The following is a 20,332-nucleotide window of genomic DNA, read 5'->3' on the forward strand; positions in this document are numbered from 1 at the left end:
GACGCAATTTAAGAGAAAGTTCAAAAATATTAGGGTTGGAGGGAACGTTTGTCTTCCAACAAGACAATGACCCGAAACATACCGGACTAAAAACTCGGGAAAGGCTTTCATATAATACACCCAGGCGCCTAAACACCCCTCCACAATTGCCAGACCTTAACCCAATTGAACATTTGTGGGATGAAATCAGCCCCCAAATAAATAAAAGAGGAATAAGAAACCGTGAAGAACTAAAAAACGCTATTTTAGAAGAATGGGATAAAATTCGAACATTGACGACCACAAAATTAGTAGGATCGATGAAAGCTCGCTTGTTGGAAGTGATTAGGAACAAAGGAGGTCCTACAAGTTTTTAAAATCTATAATACACGTACAATGTGTAAGAATGATTTATTATCTGCAAAGTGTTCACAGACTTTTTTTGCATTCGTATGTGGGATTGTTTTGTTAAACATTTGTGATATTCCTGTTGAACAAAAATAAAAGATTGAATATAAAATGAAAACTCTGGTTTCTCTCTATCGAATAGTATATTTCATTTGAAAATAAAAGAAGTTTCTACTAAGATAATAATAAAAGTAATAAAATTTAGGTTAGTGTTCACAGACTTTTTTGGCCCAGTGTATGTCTGTTTTTAAGTAATCCTTGAAAAATAGCAAATTCAGGTGCTTAAATATTTGTTGTTTTTTTTTTAATTTAACTAAATATAGAGATATTGTACAAAATGTTCTGAACAATTAGATTATTTTCAGGAGAAACGAACGAATTAATATTCTTCACAGCTGTTTTCCTTGAATGACTACCTTAGTACGCATACCTTTTGGCGTTTTAATCAACCCTTATACTTAACTTTTAAAACTGTAAATTTTTTTTTTAAGGAGATAATTTATATAAAAAATAATATGTTTAAAATGTTTGTAAAATTTTATAAAAATTTATTATAAAAGTGTACAATTTTTTTTTTTTTTTTTTTTTTAAATATTGTTATTAATGTAATATTAAAAATTATTAATATTGTATTTATATTTTCTTTAAATCTCTTAATTAATATGAACATTTCAAAATAAAGCAAAAAAGATTATAGTATTGCATTCATCTTTCAAAAAAGATGAATGGCAGTGTAGATTTTTTACATATTTCTATCCTAAAAAGAATAGGTACAAACAAATTGCTCTCTCTTATAAAAGAGAAGAGACGAGGAAAAATTTGGACATGATAGAGAAACTCCTGTAATTACTCGCCAAAGACATAGAAGTCACATTCAGAAGGCGCTAGAACATTTACGTTATGATATCGATAATCCAATTGACTTAATATCTGAAGATTTATGGCTTGCTGCAGTAATTGGGATGATTAATGTTGAGTAAATATTGGCTAGTGTGCAGCAGTTTTTGTGTAGGTAAGTAAGATTTTTATAGATTGCTTGGAATTAAATGTTGTGGTACAAAAGGGGTGGACGGATGGCCGAGTGGATTAAGGCACCAATCTTGAAAACTGACGTACGTGATGAGCGTACCGTGGGTTCGAATCCCATTCCGGCCGCACTTCTCAGATCCACAGTATTAGTTAATTTTTAGAGCTTATTTCTCTATAAATCTAGCGCAAGCTCTTTTTAAAAATCTTTGAGAACTGAATTAACAAAAGCTCTACCATAATTTGTATCCATATTTCTCTTTGTTTTTCTGATACGGTATATATCGTCACTATTAAAAAAAGGTTGCTTTTGCGATGTTTAGTAACTTTATAATTTTTCCATTAATAACGAAGCTCATTCTTTGAAAATCCAAATACATTGTTTCACCAGAGTTTGCTGATTTCTTGTTCCTGTCAGCCTTTAATTTACTAGTTCTTTAATGTTAGTCATCAATGTAACTATTGGACTTGCTTCTGTCGTACCCCCTCTTTACTAAAGCCTTCAAAATTAATTGGTACCCATATTATTGACAACATTTAAGCGCAATAATAAATACGCTAAGGCAACAATTTAGCTGCCTACTGCCTTTTCTAGAAAGCTCTAAATTTTATCCTGTGAAAAAGCTAACAAATATGTCATCATCTGCTCTCGTAATCCTCTCACACTAAAGTTATCACGATTATTACTTTTATTTGAATGAACTACATTATTCATGTTGCATCCCCTTTTACTACGTAATATATTTATTAGGTAATCATTCCACTTACTAATTTCGATCCTAAATCTAAAGTCAAAACTTTTGTTAAATGTGAAAAGTTGTTCCAATACACTGATGACTAGATTATGAGAAAAAAATCTTATATGGATTACCATGGGTAACGCTATAAACTAGATTAATTGTAGTGCGTAAAGTTCTTGCATTCCTCCCACTTCTTCGATTATTTTCTTCATCTTCATTTGGTAAGTATTTCACTTCCCAAACTTACCCCCAATGGTTTATTTAACACTCCCCAACTTCGAGTACACTAAATTTGCTCATTTTCCCTTAACTTGACAGGCACACTTATTTAAATATTCCCATAAAACCTTTAAAATAATCTTTTAATTACTAAAGCTATTACTTAATGTTGGAAATAGCTAATGCTGCTATTCTTCCTTAACTTAAACGTACTGTACTTGAGATATATCTGAGGTAATCACTACATCATTAATATTGGTATTAGGATTACTGATGCTAAGAGGCTTACAAGCATCCATCAAAGTACTCAAGTCTTCATCATTCAGGTAACTAAATATTTTTCCAATACATACATGTGGTAACTCAGGAAAGTTGTTACAGAGAAGATGGAAAACTTTATTGCCTTGTTCAAGTAACTCTTTTCTTTTCATACCATTTCTGAAATGATTTTCTATCATGATAGCGTATATTGGAAATTTTGTTTTATAGTCTTCTGATTTTAAAACCAGCACTATATTTTCATTTCTCATATACATCGCTAATGAGCTTGTATCTTTTGCCAAGATATCATAAAATGAGACATTGGCATTATCTATCTTCTCACTCCTCATGCTTGCTATTTCTTCCTTACACTCACCCTGAAAATCACTTATTTTACTAGTACTACTTATTGATAGTAAATTTTGTTCACTTACATATAAATTTGCAGTTTTCATTTTAACTATGTGGCGTTCAAAAGCTTCAACGATTACTTGATACGAACGGTTACGACGATTCGGATCGAAATAATCATAAATTTCAGAGCCATAATCATCAGAGTCATAGTTGTTGAGTTGACTATAGAATGACCTTTTCCCAGCCATAGCATAATCAAGAGGTGTACGATTATTTCTACACGTAACATTAATATCAGAGTCATATTCCAGAAGAGTTGCAACAACTTCTGTACGCCCTTTTTTAGAAGCAATATGAAGTGCTGTTTGGCCATACTCATCTCTAGAGTTAATATCAGCACCAAATTTCAAGATAGTCTCAATAATTTCCTGATAACCTTTTTTAGCACCTAAGTGCAGTGGTGTGATGTTCTTTTCAATTTTAGAATCAACTTTAGCACCGTATTCTAGCAATACTTTTACAATCTCTTTATGTCCTTTCTCAGTTGCAATGTGCAGTGCAGTGGTCCTATCCTTTTGCTTAGCATTTACCTTAGCTCCTTTATTCAAAAGCATTGTGCTAATTCCTTCATTTCCGCTTAGAGCAGAAAGATGGAGTGGTGTCATATCACTGTCTACTCTAGAGTTAACATTTGCATTATATTCCAAAAGAGCTTCAACAACTTTTCCATATCCTCTTAGAATAGCAGCATGAAGTGTTGTTACACCATCTTTAGTTTGGGCGTCTACATTAGCACCTTTATTTAGTAGCAGTTTAGCAATTGCCCCCTTAATAGTATTATTACTAAAAAATCCCAACAAATCATCATCACCACTTAAAGCAGTGAAATGCAATGCTGTTCTTCCATGTTCATCACTAGCATTAATATCAGCATCATGCTGCAAAAGAGCTTCAACGATTTCTATGCTTTCCCTCCTAACAGCCATACGCATTAGCTCAGCATCTTTTACATTAGCTCCACTAGTTAGAAGTAGCTTGGTAATTTTTAAATCGGCATTCTCAATAGCATAAAATATTGGAGTTTTTCCGGTTTCATCTTGAGCATTTATATCAGCTTCATAGCTTATCAATAATTTGGCAACTTCTTCCTGTTCATTTTGGGCTGCACTATGTAAAGGTGTAAAACCTTCTCTATATTTGTGTAACGTATTAACATTAGCACCGTACTTTAATAGGTCTGCAACAATTTTCAAATACCCTTTTTCAACAGCAGCATGCAAAAACTTAGGGTCATTCGCATCTTCAGGGTTAGCAGTAAGACCATATTCTAGAAGAGCCTCAACAATCTTTTTATGCTCTTTTCCATAGCCGAGCACTGCAGTTTTAATAGAGCTGCTGTTACTTTGATTATTAATATCAGGACAATACTTTAAAACATCCTCAACAATCGTTAAATATCCTTTTCCAGCAGCAACATGCAATAACTTAGGGTCATTTGCATCTTCAGGGTTAGCAGTAAGACCATATTCTAGAAGAGCCTCAACAATATTTTTATACTCTTCTCCATAGCCGAGCACTGCAATTTTAATAGAGCTTCTGTTACTTTGATTATTAATATCAGGACAACACTTTAAAACATCCTTTAACAATCGTTAAATATCCTTTTTCAACAGCGAGGTGTAGTATGGTTTTACCATCCATATCCTCATTATCGACTTTAGCTCCATGTTGTAAGAGTAGTTTTACAACTGTTTTACATCCTGTTTTGGTAGCAATATGAAGTGGCGTTAAATTACCCTTTGTGCTAGCATTAATATCAGCACCTCTATTCAAGAATAATTTTACAGCATGAGCATTATATAGCTCAGAAGCAAAATGCAGTGGCGTATATCCTTCCTTCAATGTTAACGAATGAATGCAAGCACCATGGTTTAGAAGATCTTCGGCAATACGTACATATCCATTCCTAGCAGCAATATGAAGAGAGGTTATATTATCTTCCCCTTTAACATCAACATTAGCACCTCTACTTAAAAGCAACGTGATAACTTCTTCATTACAGTATTCAACAGCTAAGTGCAGTGGCGTATATCCTTCCTTCAATGTTAACGAATGAATGCAAGCACCCTGGTTTAGAAGATCTTCGGCAATACGTACATATCCTTTCCTAGCAGCAATATGAAGAGAGGTTATATTATCTTCCCCTTTAACATCAACATTAGCACCTCTACTTAAAAGCAACGTGATAACTTCTTTATTACAGCATAAAACGGCTAAGAGCAGCGGCGTATATCCTTCCTTCAATGTTAACGAATGAATGCAAGCACCATGGTTTAGAAGATCTTCGGCAATACGTACATATCCTTTCCTAGCAGCAATATGAAGAGAGGTTATATTATCTTCCCCTTTAACATCAACATTAGCACCTCTACTTAAAAGCAACGTGATAACTTCTTCATTACAGTATTCAACAGCTAAGAGCAGTGGTGTATATCCTCCCGTCAATGTTAAAGAATGAATACAAGCACCATGGTTTAGAAGATCTTCGGCAATACGTACATTTCCTTTGAAAGCAGCAATATGAAGAGAGGTTATATTATGTTCCCCTTTAACATCAACATTAGCACCTCTACTTAAAAGCAACGTGATAACTTTTTTATTACCGTTATCAACAGCTAAGTGCAGTGGTGCCAAACCTTTTTTCCTTGTTGAAGTACACCTAAAATCAGTATACGCCCCATATTCTAAAAGAAGCTCAACAATTTGTAAACATCCTATCTCAGTTGCTATATGAAGTAGACTTTTACCATTTTTGTCTCTGGCATTAACATCAGCTCTATGCTTCAAGAGTAACTTGGTAACTTCGATTTTCTTATTTTCAATTGCATAGTGAAGTGAAGTTCTACCACCTTCATTTTTAGCTTCAATTTCAGCACCTTTGTCTAGAATCATCTTAACAATTTCTATGTCACCATTTATAACAGCGAAATGAAGAGGAGTATCAGTAGGCTTTCCACTTTTGCTGTTAACTTTAGAACCGCTTGTTAAAAGTAGTTTAGCAACTGCTGCATGATTATACTTAACAGCATCACGAAGTAAAACATATCCTCCTGACCATGCTTTTGAGTAAGAAGGCCCAAAAGAATTGATTAACTGCCTTGCTCTTTTTAGCCTTCCTTCACGAACCGCAGAAATTAAACTGTATTTTATATCCTGATAACCTTGCATGACTACTTGCCCACCAGATTACACTTTCTTTATAGTGATATAATCATAAATAGATGATATATTATCCACAGTGTATAATATAAGTCAACCTAGTTTAAACAGAATATTTTTACTAACTTGCAATGTTTTAGTTTTGTAATAAATTCAGGTGTTTACATACACTCACCTTTAACACAATAAATATGTCTAATAGAATCGAGTGGTAAACTTGTAGCTGTGATGTGGAGTATGAAGCAGTCCACATACCAAAATTTGTGCTTTTTTGTAGATCTACTTTTCCTTAATTTGACTCTAAGGCTTGCTAAAACTTATATATTGTGACTGATTTAAGTACAACATTCAATCATGTGATATTAGAGCGGACTCGGTCCACTCTCCACTAGAATGAATCCGTTGGTGGAACGAGTTGATTCAAATCCCTATTTAAAAAACAGTGATTCCGCCCCGCCCCAAAAAATTAAGGAAAATTAAAATGAAAATAATTAACACTGAAGTTACTTGGATGTTACACTAAAATACAATTTTCAACTGACTTGAGGCTATTATATAGGAGTTCACTGACGTATTCCAACTTGTAAGTAATGGCCTATTTTTTCAGGCGGGCTTTTCGTACGACTACCAATTAGGTGTCGTGGACGAAGGTGTCTTGCAAACGTACTTTACTATAAATTTCTCACTTAACCATTAAATAAAATCCACAGGCCAGGAACCCAGAACCCACTACATATTAGCTTTGCAGGTTCAACTTGTAAAATCAATCAACACCAAAATACAAAACCTGGCAACTGGCAAGCCTCTAATACTGATGTTTGGAAGATAAAATAGATTCCAAGATTTTTTAAAGGACTGTCAATAATTCTTAAATAATAGTATTACTATTCACTTCTTTTTTATTTAGTTTATTACTTAACACAATGTGCAAAGCTTTACTTTAGGTACTGTACTGTACAGTAAGTAACATACTGTATGCAATGTATGTTGACTTACATAAAATAAAGTAAAGAATATTATTAGCAAATTATTTCTTAAGTATGAAAGCATAAATTATTTTAATTTAATAGAAAATAACCGATACAACAATAATACATCTATTAGATAGAACTAGCGGATTCAATACAGGCAGCAGAGGGTTTGGAACGATTAAACAACTCCGGTTCTAATCCTAGCATTTTCATTGGTTAAATCCACAGGAGTGGGTGGATTTGAGTCCGGACACGGTCCATTTTTTCGTTCACTGAATCTAGTCAATAGAAATGCTGGGATTGGAACAGAAGTTGTTTTACGATTCCATTGTCATGGTAACGAGGACCGACTCCACCTGTACACTAGATCATTCTGCGTTTGTATATTATATTTTATTTGCAATTCTTCGTATTTTATAAGAGTAATGGACAAAAAGAAATTTTAAACATTAAATTACACTTTAGAAAGCATTATAATGCTTTTTGAATTCAAATGAAGCGAATATTTTACTAAAAAATATTTCCAATCGACGAATGTTTGTGAAATAGGTAATTGATAGGGAGGGATACTGTTGTAAGTAAACCAATTAGGTAATACTATAGTTTGGCTCACTTTAACATTGACCGTCCAAAGGACATGTCCACGTATGAAATTACGCCAGTGACGATAACAGTGTCCAGCTTGATATTCTATTCTTAGTAAATAAATATTTCATTCTTCGAGTAATTATCATTTTGTTTGAAGAGTTAGTACTTTTTTATGGGAATAATTTCGTACCCATTTCCGTTTCTCTTTCTTGGATACTCTTGAACAAGTTGACTCCAGTCTTCCAGTGGTCAAGCTAGTGACAAAACTGCATTGCTTTAATTTTTATATTGGACTAGCCTATTTTTTGTGTTACGTTGTTAATTTTATATTTACCAGAGTAATTGGAAATTAGGAATAGTACTTTCTGTGTGTAAAAGAAATAAATTTTGTTACTAACTGGGAAAGCTAACTATTAATGATATATTTTAATAAATTGCGTGATATTTCTAATTACTAATGCATATGGGAAGTACAGAAACTGGAATGAGTGATCGAGTTGTTGGAATCGATTCCAAACCTGGAACTGATTCAAATCCAACGACTCCAAAGGCGGACTCGTTCTACCCAACACTAATAACATTAACTTAGGTTATGTATAAATAATAATAATAATAATAACAACAGTGTTTTATTTTAAAAAATAATACAAATACAAGAGAAAATACAAAAATAACACTTAGACATGGACTCAAGGTCCGTCTGCCAAATTGACTTTGCAGTAAACGAAAGAATTGTTTCCCAATATATACATAAATAAATATCAAAATGAACTACATTTTCTATACAATTGGTATTACATAATGAGCACATATGTTGACTCTCATCCGTACTTAAATGAAAATTAAGCTTTAATAACTGGACTCTCAATTTCAAAATGGTGCTGATCAAACTGATAGAATTCTAATAATTATTATCAGTGACATAATTGCATGGTCACAAATCTAAATTCAATTCTTTATACAATGTGTGAAATTTAGAATTATTCATATTACTAATAAAGTTCTGTTTAAATTCTGACTGAATATTATCCAGTAAATTATCTGTTGAACCCTGATAATTAGCTTCAATTATTAAATGGGAAGAACTATAATTATTAAAGTATTCTTTATACCAGAATAGTTTTCTTTTCATAATTTCATATCCCAAATTTCTGGGAAGACGGAGCTCAGGCACTTTTTGTATATATTTATAATGCAAATTGAAAGTAAATAAAGAGAATGGATTTGAATTTTTTTTCGTATATAACACATAATAAGGGATGTTCATGGGCAATCTATACAATTTTTTTAGGAAAACCGTATTATGTAGGCATAAACATTTCATAATATTATTCAAAGTTTAAAAATTTTAACTCCACTTTCTATATTGACGTCTTGTAAATTTTGATCTGGCTATCTTAGCATTCCTAACAATTTACTCGCTACATTCTTATGTCCATTAGCTACAGCAACTTGCAATAATGTATTTCCTTGATTATTACGGGCGCTTGTTACAGCTAAAAATTCATCCCGCTTTACTACCCTTAACTTGTTGATAATTTCAACATTACCTTTTTTTGCATCTCCAAACAATTCTTCAACTAGTTCCAGTAAGTTATTAATATTTTTGTCCTTAGAAAGATCAATAGGCATTTTACCTTCTTTGTTCTCGATATTATAAGTTGCACCATGTTTTAATAAAGATTTCACAATTTCCAAGGAGCCAGCTTTAGCCGCAACATGAAGGGATGTTGTACCACTAGAAGTAGTTTTAGCATTAACAAAGCCATTTAATTTATCACGACTGATTTGTTGCAACAGAACCTCAACAATTTCTTTGAAACATTTGGAAGTGGCAGTGTGTAATGGTGTATTGCCTTTATTAGTAACTTGAGTGACATCGGCTCCGTTTTCTAGTAAGACGTTCACAATATCCATCTGCCCATTGCTAACGGCATAATGTAATGGTGTTCTTCCATCAATATCTCTATCATTGGCATCAGCTCCGTTTTTTAATAAACGTTGAACAGCTTGTATATCACCTTTACTAGCAGCCATGTTGATATCTTTCTGCAGATGCTGGAGAACCTCAGATGCATCGCTACCCTCAAGCTGAAATCTTAAATTAATAATCTCTATCTTATTTAAAATATCTAAAACAGTCGGATGACTTGGTCCAAAAACAGCTTTTCTTTGATCAAAACATTCTCTGTAGACTTTAAGTGCGCTGATACATTTTCCTTGAACAAAAAATACATTCGCCATGTTGTATTGAGTATTCAAGGTTTCTGGGTGATTTTGATGTAAAGCTTTTTTCTGGATATCTAAAACGTCTTGCAAAACTTTTAAGGCTTCATGATATTTCTTTTGATTGGAGAGTACTCCAGCAATGTTATGTAACGTTCTCAAGGTATCAGCATGATTAATACCTAAAATTATTTTCTTCTTTTCAAAAACCTCTTTATAGATTTCTAAGGACTCTTCGTATTTACCTTGCTTATCTAATACCATTGCTATATTATTTTTGGCACTCACAGTGGCTAGATGATTTGTACCAAGTGTTTCTTTCCTCTTTTCAAAAATTGCCCTATTGATATTTAACGCTTCTTCATATTTTCCTAGACTATTTAATACTAATGCCATGTGAAACTGAGTATCTAAGGTATCTGAATGATTTGACCCTAGTATCTCCTTTTGTCTCTGATAGACTTCTTGATAAATATTAAAAGCTTTTTCATCTTTCCCCAGTCTATGCAGCACTAAAGCGATTACACTTCTTGTCCTTAAAGTATCCTCATCATTTAAACCCAGAATTTCTTTTCGTTTCTGATAAATATCTTCAAGCATATTTAAAGCTTCTTGGTAAATTCCTTGCTTATATAGCACTTCGGCTATACGTGTCTGAATATCTAAAGTACCAGGATTATCAGGTCCTAGTATTTCTTTTCTTCTTTTAAAAGCACTTTTGAAAATACTTAAGGCTTTTTGGTAATTACCTTGAGTCGCGAGCCCTAAAGCTATATTAATCTGAGTAGATACGTCTCTTTGCAATATCTCCTTCAACTCCTCGACTTTTGAAAAGTTACTTTGTACTGCAGCAACTACTAACGTTTTGTTCTCTCTATTACGAGCACACATCACTGCTTTTACTGTATCAATATCCTTTATCTTATTTAGGTCATTAATAACTCGAGTATTATCTTCTTTAACTTTTTTAAATGATTCACTAATTAACTTAAATAAACTAGTTATATCTCTATCTACACTGAAGTCTGATGGTGTTTTACCGCTTTCAGAAACAGCGTTATATACTGCACCATGGGATAGTAAAGCTTTTACAATTTTTAAATGCGAGAACTTAGCAGCATAATGTGTAGGAGTCCATTTATTGCTGCCAACTGCATTAGGATTGGCTTTATTCTGTAATAAAATATTGACAACTTCGTCATAACCTTTCCATGCAGCATAATGTAATGACGTTCCACTATCAGCATTTTTTGCATTAACAAATGCACCTACTTTAATACAATTCTCAACCTCTGAAGAGCTATTTCGTTTTACAGACTCAAATAATTCTTCAGTTGATCTTAATAAATTGATAACATCTTTGTTGTTAGTAATTTCTAAAGGTCTTCTATAAAGCTTGTCAACAGCATTATAAATTGCACCATTTTTTAATAATACTTCAATAACGTCTTTAAAACCAAAGTTAGCAGCAAAATGCACAGGACTTAAGCCATTAGCATCTTTGGCGTTGACGTCAATACCTTTCGCTATCAAATACTTTACAACTTCTAAATGACCCTTCATTGCAGCAAAGTGCAGTAATGTATGATTATCTGCGTTAGATTCATTTATACTTAATCCCTTACTAAGGAAAAATTCTACAGTATCTTTATGTCCTTCTCTAGCTGCAATATGGATGGGCTTTGAGCCACAGGCATTTTTAGCATTAATATTAGACCCTTCATCTACTAGGAATTTTACCATTTCTAAATTATTTTGCTGTGTAGCAATGTGCAGTATCGTCCAATCATCGTTGCCTTTAGCGTTCATACCTACTTTTTTATTCTGCAGTAACATTTTCACCACTTCCAGATGACCAAATGAGACTGCTAATTCTAAAGGTGTTCTGTTCTCATTGTCCTTAACATTAACTTTAGCTCCATTCCTTAATAGCACTCCAACAAGATTAATATGGCCCTTTCCAGCAGCTATATGTAGTGGAGTACCTTCCACATTTACAACGTTAACGTCAGCCTTATATGCTATCAAAACTTCAGCAACGTGTTCATGGCCTTCTTGTGCCGCTAGATATAATGGTGTTGTCCCATTAATAGTCATAGCATCAACATTGGCTCCCCTTTCTATCAGAGCATTTACTATCTCCTTGTGGCCTCTATTAGCAGCTAAATGTAATAGTGTATGATCTTCAGGAGCTTTTATATTAATATGGGCCTTGTTTTTTAGCAAAATTTCTACAATATCCCTATATCCAGCGAGCACTGCTAATGTTAAAGGTTCACCACCTTCTGCATTAACACTAGCTCCATTTTCTACAAGAACTTCAACGATCTCCTTATGATTAAGCTTAACCGCAGAAAGCAATGGTGTTAGATTGTTACACTTCACATTAACATTGGCTCTATTTGCTACCAAAATCTGAACGATTTCCTTAAGACCTCCTTCCACAGCTAAATGTAATGGTGTACTACCATCAATACCTTCTGCGTTAACTTCAGCTTTATTTTTTATTAAAAGATTCACTATATCTTTGTGACCTCCCACTACAGCTGCATGTAAAGGTGTAAGACCATTATTAGCACTATCATTGACTACATCTTTACTTTTGATTAGAAAAGCAATAGCGTCTTTATGTCCACATACAGCAGCTAGATGCAATGGTGTCACGCCATCATTATTTCTAGCATCAACTTCAGCTTTATTTTTAATTAAAAGATCAATAATATCTTTGCTGCCATTCATTGCAGCTGAATGTAATGGTGTTCTACCCTTAATGTCTTGAGCTCTAACTTCAGCTTTATATCTTATGAGGAGTTCAATAATATCTTTGTGACCTTCCAAAGCAGCTACATGTAATGGTGTTACATTATTATTGGCTTTATCATTGATTTCTACTCCATTTTTTATTAAAAGTTCAGCAACTACCTTATGACCTCTCTCTGCTGCATAGTGTAATGGCGTAGCATTATTTTTATCTTTAGCGCGAACGTTAACCCCATGCTCGACAAGAGCAGCAACTATCTTCAAGTGGCCACTATGCACTGCAAAATGTAGTGGGGTTATACCTTCCACAGTGGCAATACTAGCATTTGCATTGTTTGCCAGTAAAGCCTTAACAATTTTCTCATGTCCATCTTTTGCTGCGTAGTGCAAAGGTGTGTTATGATAGGTTTTGTCAACAACATTAACATTAGCTCCATGTTTCAATAAAATATTAGCTACCTTTTCATGACCGTTATCTATTGCATAGTGTAATGCTGTACAACCATCTATAAATCTGGAGTTAACATTTGCTCCTTTGATAATTAAAGCGTTCACTACTTCTAGGTGGCCATTTAGTGCTGCTGTATGTAATGGTATTCCCTCCTTATCGTTCCTTGCATTAACATTTGCCCCATTTTCCAGTAAAAAATTAACTATCTCTAGATAACCACTTTCTGCAGCCACATGTAGTGAAGTAGAGCCACCCATAGTTTCGTTCACGTCAACATTCACTTCTTTTCCCAGCATAATCTTAGCAACTTCAATATGATTGTTACTTATTGCATAGTGTAAAGGTGAAAAACCAATCATATCTTTAGCATTAGTATCAGCATTATTTTTTAGAAGATTTTCAACAACATCTTTGTGACCATTTTTAGCTGAAATATGTAGAGATGTTTTGCCACTATTATCTTGTTCATCAACATATACACCTGTTTCTCTTAAAAAGAAATCCACCATATTTTTTCTTCCACGTGCAGCAGCAATATGAAGTGGACTTTGACCATTTACATCTTTAATATTGACATCTAATTTTTGATCAATGATAAATTTTATAACATCGAGACCTGGTCCATGAGCAGCAAAATGTAATGTGGTCGATGAGTTAATACTTCTAGCATTGATATCTGCTCCTTTTCTGAGATAAATCTTTAAGTCTTCAAGATTTCCTTTTTCCAACGTAGCAAACATTTTTTCCTGATTAGTAACAGTGGTAAGGTTTTGATCGTATTTATCTTTCAGTTTGGAAGGATCATCTCTTATCGACTTGCCAATTTTCTTCTTACTTGTTATTACATCTTCTGAAATGAGTTTCTCAGCGTTCAAGATAACTGCTATTGAGGGATCAGATAACAATACATCAACTAAAATATTATCGTGTGCTAAGTGATTACGCAAACATTTTCCACTTAATAAAGGAGTGTTTTCATCTAAAAAAAGTAGATTGTTTTCTAGATGCTTCCCTAATCTACCTAAGATTGACATTATATCCAGAATAAGCATTTCTACTACTGCGAGCCACTTTTTATTCCTCTTGTAGGAAGGGAGTTTTTCAATTAACTTGCCACTTAATGCGTGATTCCTCAGAATACTTTTCAGTTCAGATAACTTCAGTTCAAGTAGGTTATTATATTTTTCTTCTGTTATATTATAAGCTTTCGTTTGTTTACGTATAGGAATAAACGAACCTTTCTCATTTAACTTGTCTCTCAATTCCTCAATCCATTTAAGGTCACCTGTTCCAAATTCAGCAATGTAAATAATCTCACAAGTTATTCTAATTACTTCATCAAGGTTGTCACCCTGTATTCTTGATGAAGCACTACGAGCAATTTTCATTGATAGTTCGGTAATTTCTTTAAGATTGTGAGACTCTCTTTGGGAAGGATTATTCTCTAGTATTTTATTAGCCAAGAATTTCATTTCTCTAATAACATTACGGTCAATCTTATTGTCGTTCAAACCAACACCTAATAATCTCTTTAACGATCTAAGCGCCCTATCATAATCAGTTTTGATATTTGTTGACTTAGTTTTTGCAAAATTGATTATGTTATCAATTTTATTAAAGAGCTCCTTTTCATAATTCGTTTTGTCAGTTATATTATTGCTTAATTCTTTAATGAGTTTTTCAAGCTTATCATGTTCCATCAATTTAAAATTCTCTGTAATCATTTTATCTAAATCAACGTTATTAAATATTCCAGCAATTTCTGTTATCTCGTCTATGCTTTCACTACTGGTAATTTTCTTTAGCACTATTCTGATCATTTTAATCTTGTTGTTGTAAAGAATGTCAGTAATTACGTTATCGATTTTTTTAGTATCATTTTGAACACCAATAAAAAAGCTAACATCGGCATTTTCCTCAATCTCTGTTCTCTTAGAGAGCGCGTAAGCGTGCGATAGTGAATTTCGTAAATCTATAATCACTTTTCTTGTGTTCCTTGGTAACGATAGTAGAAGAAGCTCGCTTGTAGTGCTAGATAACTTAGGAGATTCTAGTGTGTTTTTTAAATATTCACCAATAACTTGTAAAACCCTTGTAATAATTATCTGTCCTTCCCTTTGTTTAGGATCAGCTGATGACGCCAACTTTATATAATCACTTATTTTCTCTAAAGAATGAATATCCCTAATTTGTTGATAATCGCTATACAACTCCCCAAATTGAGGATAATTGCTAACGATCTCTGCAACAACTCTCTCACGCATTAAATTTGGGAGAACAGCCAATTTATCTGTGTCCACACCTTCTATAGTATCTTTTTCTTCTTTAAGTTCCTTTGCAAAATTTTCTAAGTGGTTTAGTATTTTACTTTTATTCAATGAGGCATTATAGAATAGATTAATCTCCTGTCGTTTTATGTATGAAGAAACAAAACTGATCAAACAAAATTCTATTTCTTCCCAAGGCAATCTATCGTAGGTTGATTTCAACTGCCGCTTTAATATATGAATATTTTGTGCAATAAATTTTGCTATGAATAAAAACTTGGCATCTACTTTTTCTGTGTTTGAGTACTCTGCCTTTAACGAGCTAATATTTTGAAGTACTAACTCAATCCGATCTCTTATGTTATCAAGATTACTCTTCACATTCTGATCTTTTCTAGAAGCAGTAGAGAAGAAACGGAGGTTTATTAACTTATTTTCAACAAAAATTTCTATCTCTTCTGACAATGGTACGTTCTTTAGTTTTAATTCCTCATAAGCTCTTGAAAGAATTTCATCTAATTCCCTGAAATGAACAGCAAAATAATTGCCTGGCCATCTGTTAATGAGTGTATCAAGAAGTTCAACATTGCCTGCACGTATAGCATAATAAAATGCATTATGGCATGTTTCATCCTCATCCTCTGGTAATATTGCAGTTTCTTTGATACCAACAGATAAATTACTGAGAATTTTACTATTACTGCCAAGTAGGTACTCTAAAATCTTTACCTTATTGTGTTTACAAGCTAAGATAACTAAGTTAGTACTCTTAACAGGGTTGTTAACATTATCATAATAATCTCTCAAACTTACTTGATCTTCTGCATCGCTTATGTAATCAATGAAGTTGCTTAATTTTTTTAAGCTATCGACATTACCAGCTGATATCGCCTCTTTGAGTTCAGTTAAAACCAGGCGATAAAGTTCTTCCGCTTTTGCTTTTCTGCAGTAGAACTTTTTATATTCTCTAATAAACTCCTCTTTGGATGTGTAAGAACGTGATAGAAACTGTTTATCTTCTTGAGAGATACTGGTTTCTTGTTTAGATCCATGGATAAACCCTTTCTGGAACATATTTACACCATTATTAGAATAGCCAAGTTTACTTAATATGGCAAAAATCATAGTAGCACCTTTTGTTAAAATATTTTCGAAAGAAATATATTCTAGTCATACAACTTCAGGACAAAAAGTCCTCACAACATTTTGTATTGGTTACGAGAAATGTGTTGGTTGTTTAAATTTTTAGTAACACCTGCTATATTAAAACTGTCCGGTAGGACAGTTGTATAAGGGATGATCACCAAAAACTGCACGAAAAAGAGTAACGTTGAAAAACACCCAACTTTGACAATTTTTTTCTCTTTTTCTATAAAAGATAAAATTCCCAAATTTTCTTTATAATATAGGGCAAATCCTCCATTATGACTGTAATTTTATTGCAACAACCTAGATTTGATAGATTTTGAGAAAAAAGATGCTGAAAATGAGCAAAAGCGGCATTCTTCTTCTTCTTCTTCTTCTTCTTCTTCTGTACGTTTTTGTTAAAGAGATAATAACCTATTTGAATACAACAAAGAGAAGTGTTGATCAACTTACATTAAAAAAAAACCCTAAATTTAGTGTTTTAAGCATTATAGCAATCTCTCATGTATCTCCTCTCTGGAACCATATATTTTGATCTGCAATATCTAATTTAGTATAAAATTTTATCTTGCTTAACTTATTTAATAAATCTGCTCTTTCTAAAAATGGTTTTACCTTATCTAATATGAAATCATTACATACAGGATAGCGTACGGAATAATCAATTCTTGCTAATCTTACAGATAATTGATTATTATGAAGTTCATGTATCGTATGTTAAGGTTTTTTGTAACAAATCCATAAAGTGGAAAGCTATCTTTTATTTCATCTCTTCTCAATTGAAGAACTTCACAAACACAGCCATCTAGATAACTTGATAATTTACTGCCTCTTATATAAGGAGATAAGTCAATAATTTTATTGTGTTTTAAAATTCTTTATTGTAATTAATTTTATAAATTACTTTAACGAAATAAGTAAATAAAGCAATCAATAAAATATAATTCTCACCGTGTCTATTAGAGTTCCTTGGGACTGGGAGCCCTTTTCCATGTCTGATCTTCAATCGCCAATCAGCGTTCAATGCAACGATTCTTATTTGGGCAGCTTTCTGGAAGAGGATAGATCAGCCTCCAGTGATATCCTTCCCGCAACGTTGTCTTTAACACAATAAAATATAAAAATCGTTTATTTTTATGCCGCAAGATTAAAATAATTATTGAATACGCTGAATCCAAAAATTCACCAATTCCATGTTTTCTACAAAACAAATATCAATGTAACCGTGATAGCCCACTCAGTTTCATTGTTTAAGCTTTTGAAAAATAAAACAGTCCATGAACAGACAAGACAGAAGACACACCAACCCTGAAATGTAAAAGTATTACTTTCTAAACCAGCCCTGAAGATGAGCTAGTCCCTAGGTCGAAAGCTCGGCAGAATAAATTTTACTCGACTGAAATGGCAGTTATTTTTTCAATCCCATTGAAACTATGAATCAGTCACCAAAAAGAATGAACAACAATTACTCATTAAAAAAATCCCTTATTTTTATTTTAATATCTATTCTTTACTTACCTAATCTAATAAAGATTATATCTAAAATAATTGCAGTAGATTAAATTTAGCTAATTAAGTTTTAAAATTTTACTTTTATTTACTTGCTCTACAAGGCAGAAATATGCATCTTGATAAGCATATATTTTATTAATAAAATTCAAGTCACAGAACCGCCAAAGACCAAAAGGCATTCATTAATAGTTTATTAAAACATCAACGAGAATCCTTAAATTGTGAACTTCTGAAATGAAACAATTTCCTTAACGAATTTCGGCAATAAAAATCAAAATATTCAACTCCTTTTTAAGTACACAAGAAAAATAATCAACAAAACCAACTGGCCACTAATTAAAATAGCACTTAGTATAGATATTAACTAACATTAATAACTCACCTAGAAAATAACTACTTCCCTAATATATTATTACTTTTAACTCGAATTATTTCTAAGTAGTAACTATTATTATTGTACATTATACCATGCCTAAGCCATCTAGCGGCAATATTGTAAACTATTAAGCAGTATTTACAGTTTATGGTCCGGAAAAACTCCGCTAGATAGCCTAGGTATGCGCTTTTGGACACCTTTTAAACCAATGATGGTTTTGGTTATTTTTCGACCGTTTGTTGATTGATGATTTTGGGGAATATCGGGGAATAGAAACAAATTTTGTTGCTGTATTGCTATACAGTTGGTACGTTTCGGTAATTTTACTACCATCTCTTCAGGGTTTGTACCAAAGGAATATTATACTAATATAGATATAACATTGAAAACCCCAAAAATACAAGAAATTTACAAAACAAAATTTTTTTGAAATTGTCTACAAACATAAATTAAATAAATAAATATTTGAATTGACTTAAATTGTAAAACAGTTATCGTAGTTTAATTTTGATTTATATCATCATAACTGTTGAGGATTCACGGAAAAGCGAGTTTATACAGTGGTAATGAAGGTGTGAAAACAATAGGGCTGGAAAAACCTAAGGTATGTGGTGAGTAATTACTGTTTGAAGAATGTTTTGTAGGAATTAGAAAGGTTGTTCTCGTGTCTGTCCTAAAGTTAATGGATTTTTGTATGTACACCTTACTTACCTTATTAACAACAAAACTAAAAAACCCTACACCAAAATTGTTAAGTTCAGATGTAATTTATAAAATTGATTGCAAAAATTGTGATTCCACATACGTTGGACAAACATCACAATATCTGAACAAGAGGCTGTACCAACACGACTGCTAATCTAAAAAAAACCTAATGATACCTTATCTGCTCTCACTAAACACCATCTAGACTTACAACAAGAATTTGACTTTCACAACAGTTCCATACTTGCAACTAACACCAACAGAAACAAGAGGAACATATTAGAAATGATCCACATTGAACAACAACAAAAATCTATCAACTTTAGGACAGACACGAATAATCTTTCAAATTTCTACAATATCATTCTTCAAAAAGTTACTTAACGAATGACTCACTAAATACCTTAGTTTTTTCCAGCCCTATTGTTTTTCACCCCTCCCTTACCTCTATATAAACTCGCTTTTCCATGAATCCTTATATGTTTTAGACAATTTCAAAAATTTTTTTTTTGTAAATTTCTTATATTTTGTATGGTTTTCAATTTATATCTATATTATTTTAATATTCCTTTTGTACAGTCCCTGAAGAAGGTAGCAAAGTTACCGAAACGTTGGTATAAAGCAAAAAAGTTGTTTTTATTTATGTCCACACCTCGATATTCCCCGAAGTAATTGTACATTATCCAATGCCTATGCCATCTAGCGGCAATATTGTAAACTATGAAACTATTTACAGTTTGTGGTCCGGAAAAACTTTGCTAGATAGCCTAGGTATGCGCTTTTGGACAAATCTGATTTTAAACCAATTAATTTAATTGAACGCAACGCGTAATCCTATAAAAATAATTAAAAAATTCTGTTTTGAAATGTACACTGATAAAACAATACTTTGTATAGAAAAACCGAACTAATTGCATTATTTATTGCACTAGTAGCACTATTTAGCGTCGATTGACTGTTAGTTCGTTTGCAACCAGTTCTATACGCTCTTCTAGAAAATGCCCAAGTTTTTATTTTGACTCGTTGTTCTTGTTAATTGTTTTAGTTCGCCATTGAAACCTAAAATAAATTGATGAAACGTTCATACAAATTACTAAAAATTTTAACCCACTGCGCACCTTTCT

The 20,332-nt window shown here is 32.7% G+C and overlaps 1 pseudogene; it reads right to left on the reverse strand.

Annotated features, from left to right (window-relative positions):
• Positions 1-1,933: 1,933 nt before the first annotated feature.
• LOC141447892 (uncharacterized) lies at positions 1,934-17,891 on the reverse strand (annotated as a pseudogene).
• Between the last annotated feature and the right edge of the window lie 2,441 nt (positions 17,892-20,332).

The sequence above is a fragment of the Rhodnius prolixus genome, unplaced genomic scaffold (genome assembly GCF_049639745.1).
Source record: "Rhodnius prolixus isolate KJV_2025 unplaced genomic scaffold, Rpr scaffold_13, whole genome shotgun sequence".
Classification (NCBI taxonomy): Eukaryota; Metazoa; Arthropoda; class Insecta; order Hemiptera; family Reduviidae; genus Rhodnius; species Rhodnius prolixus.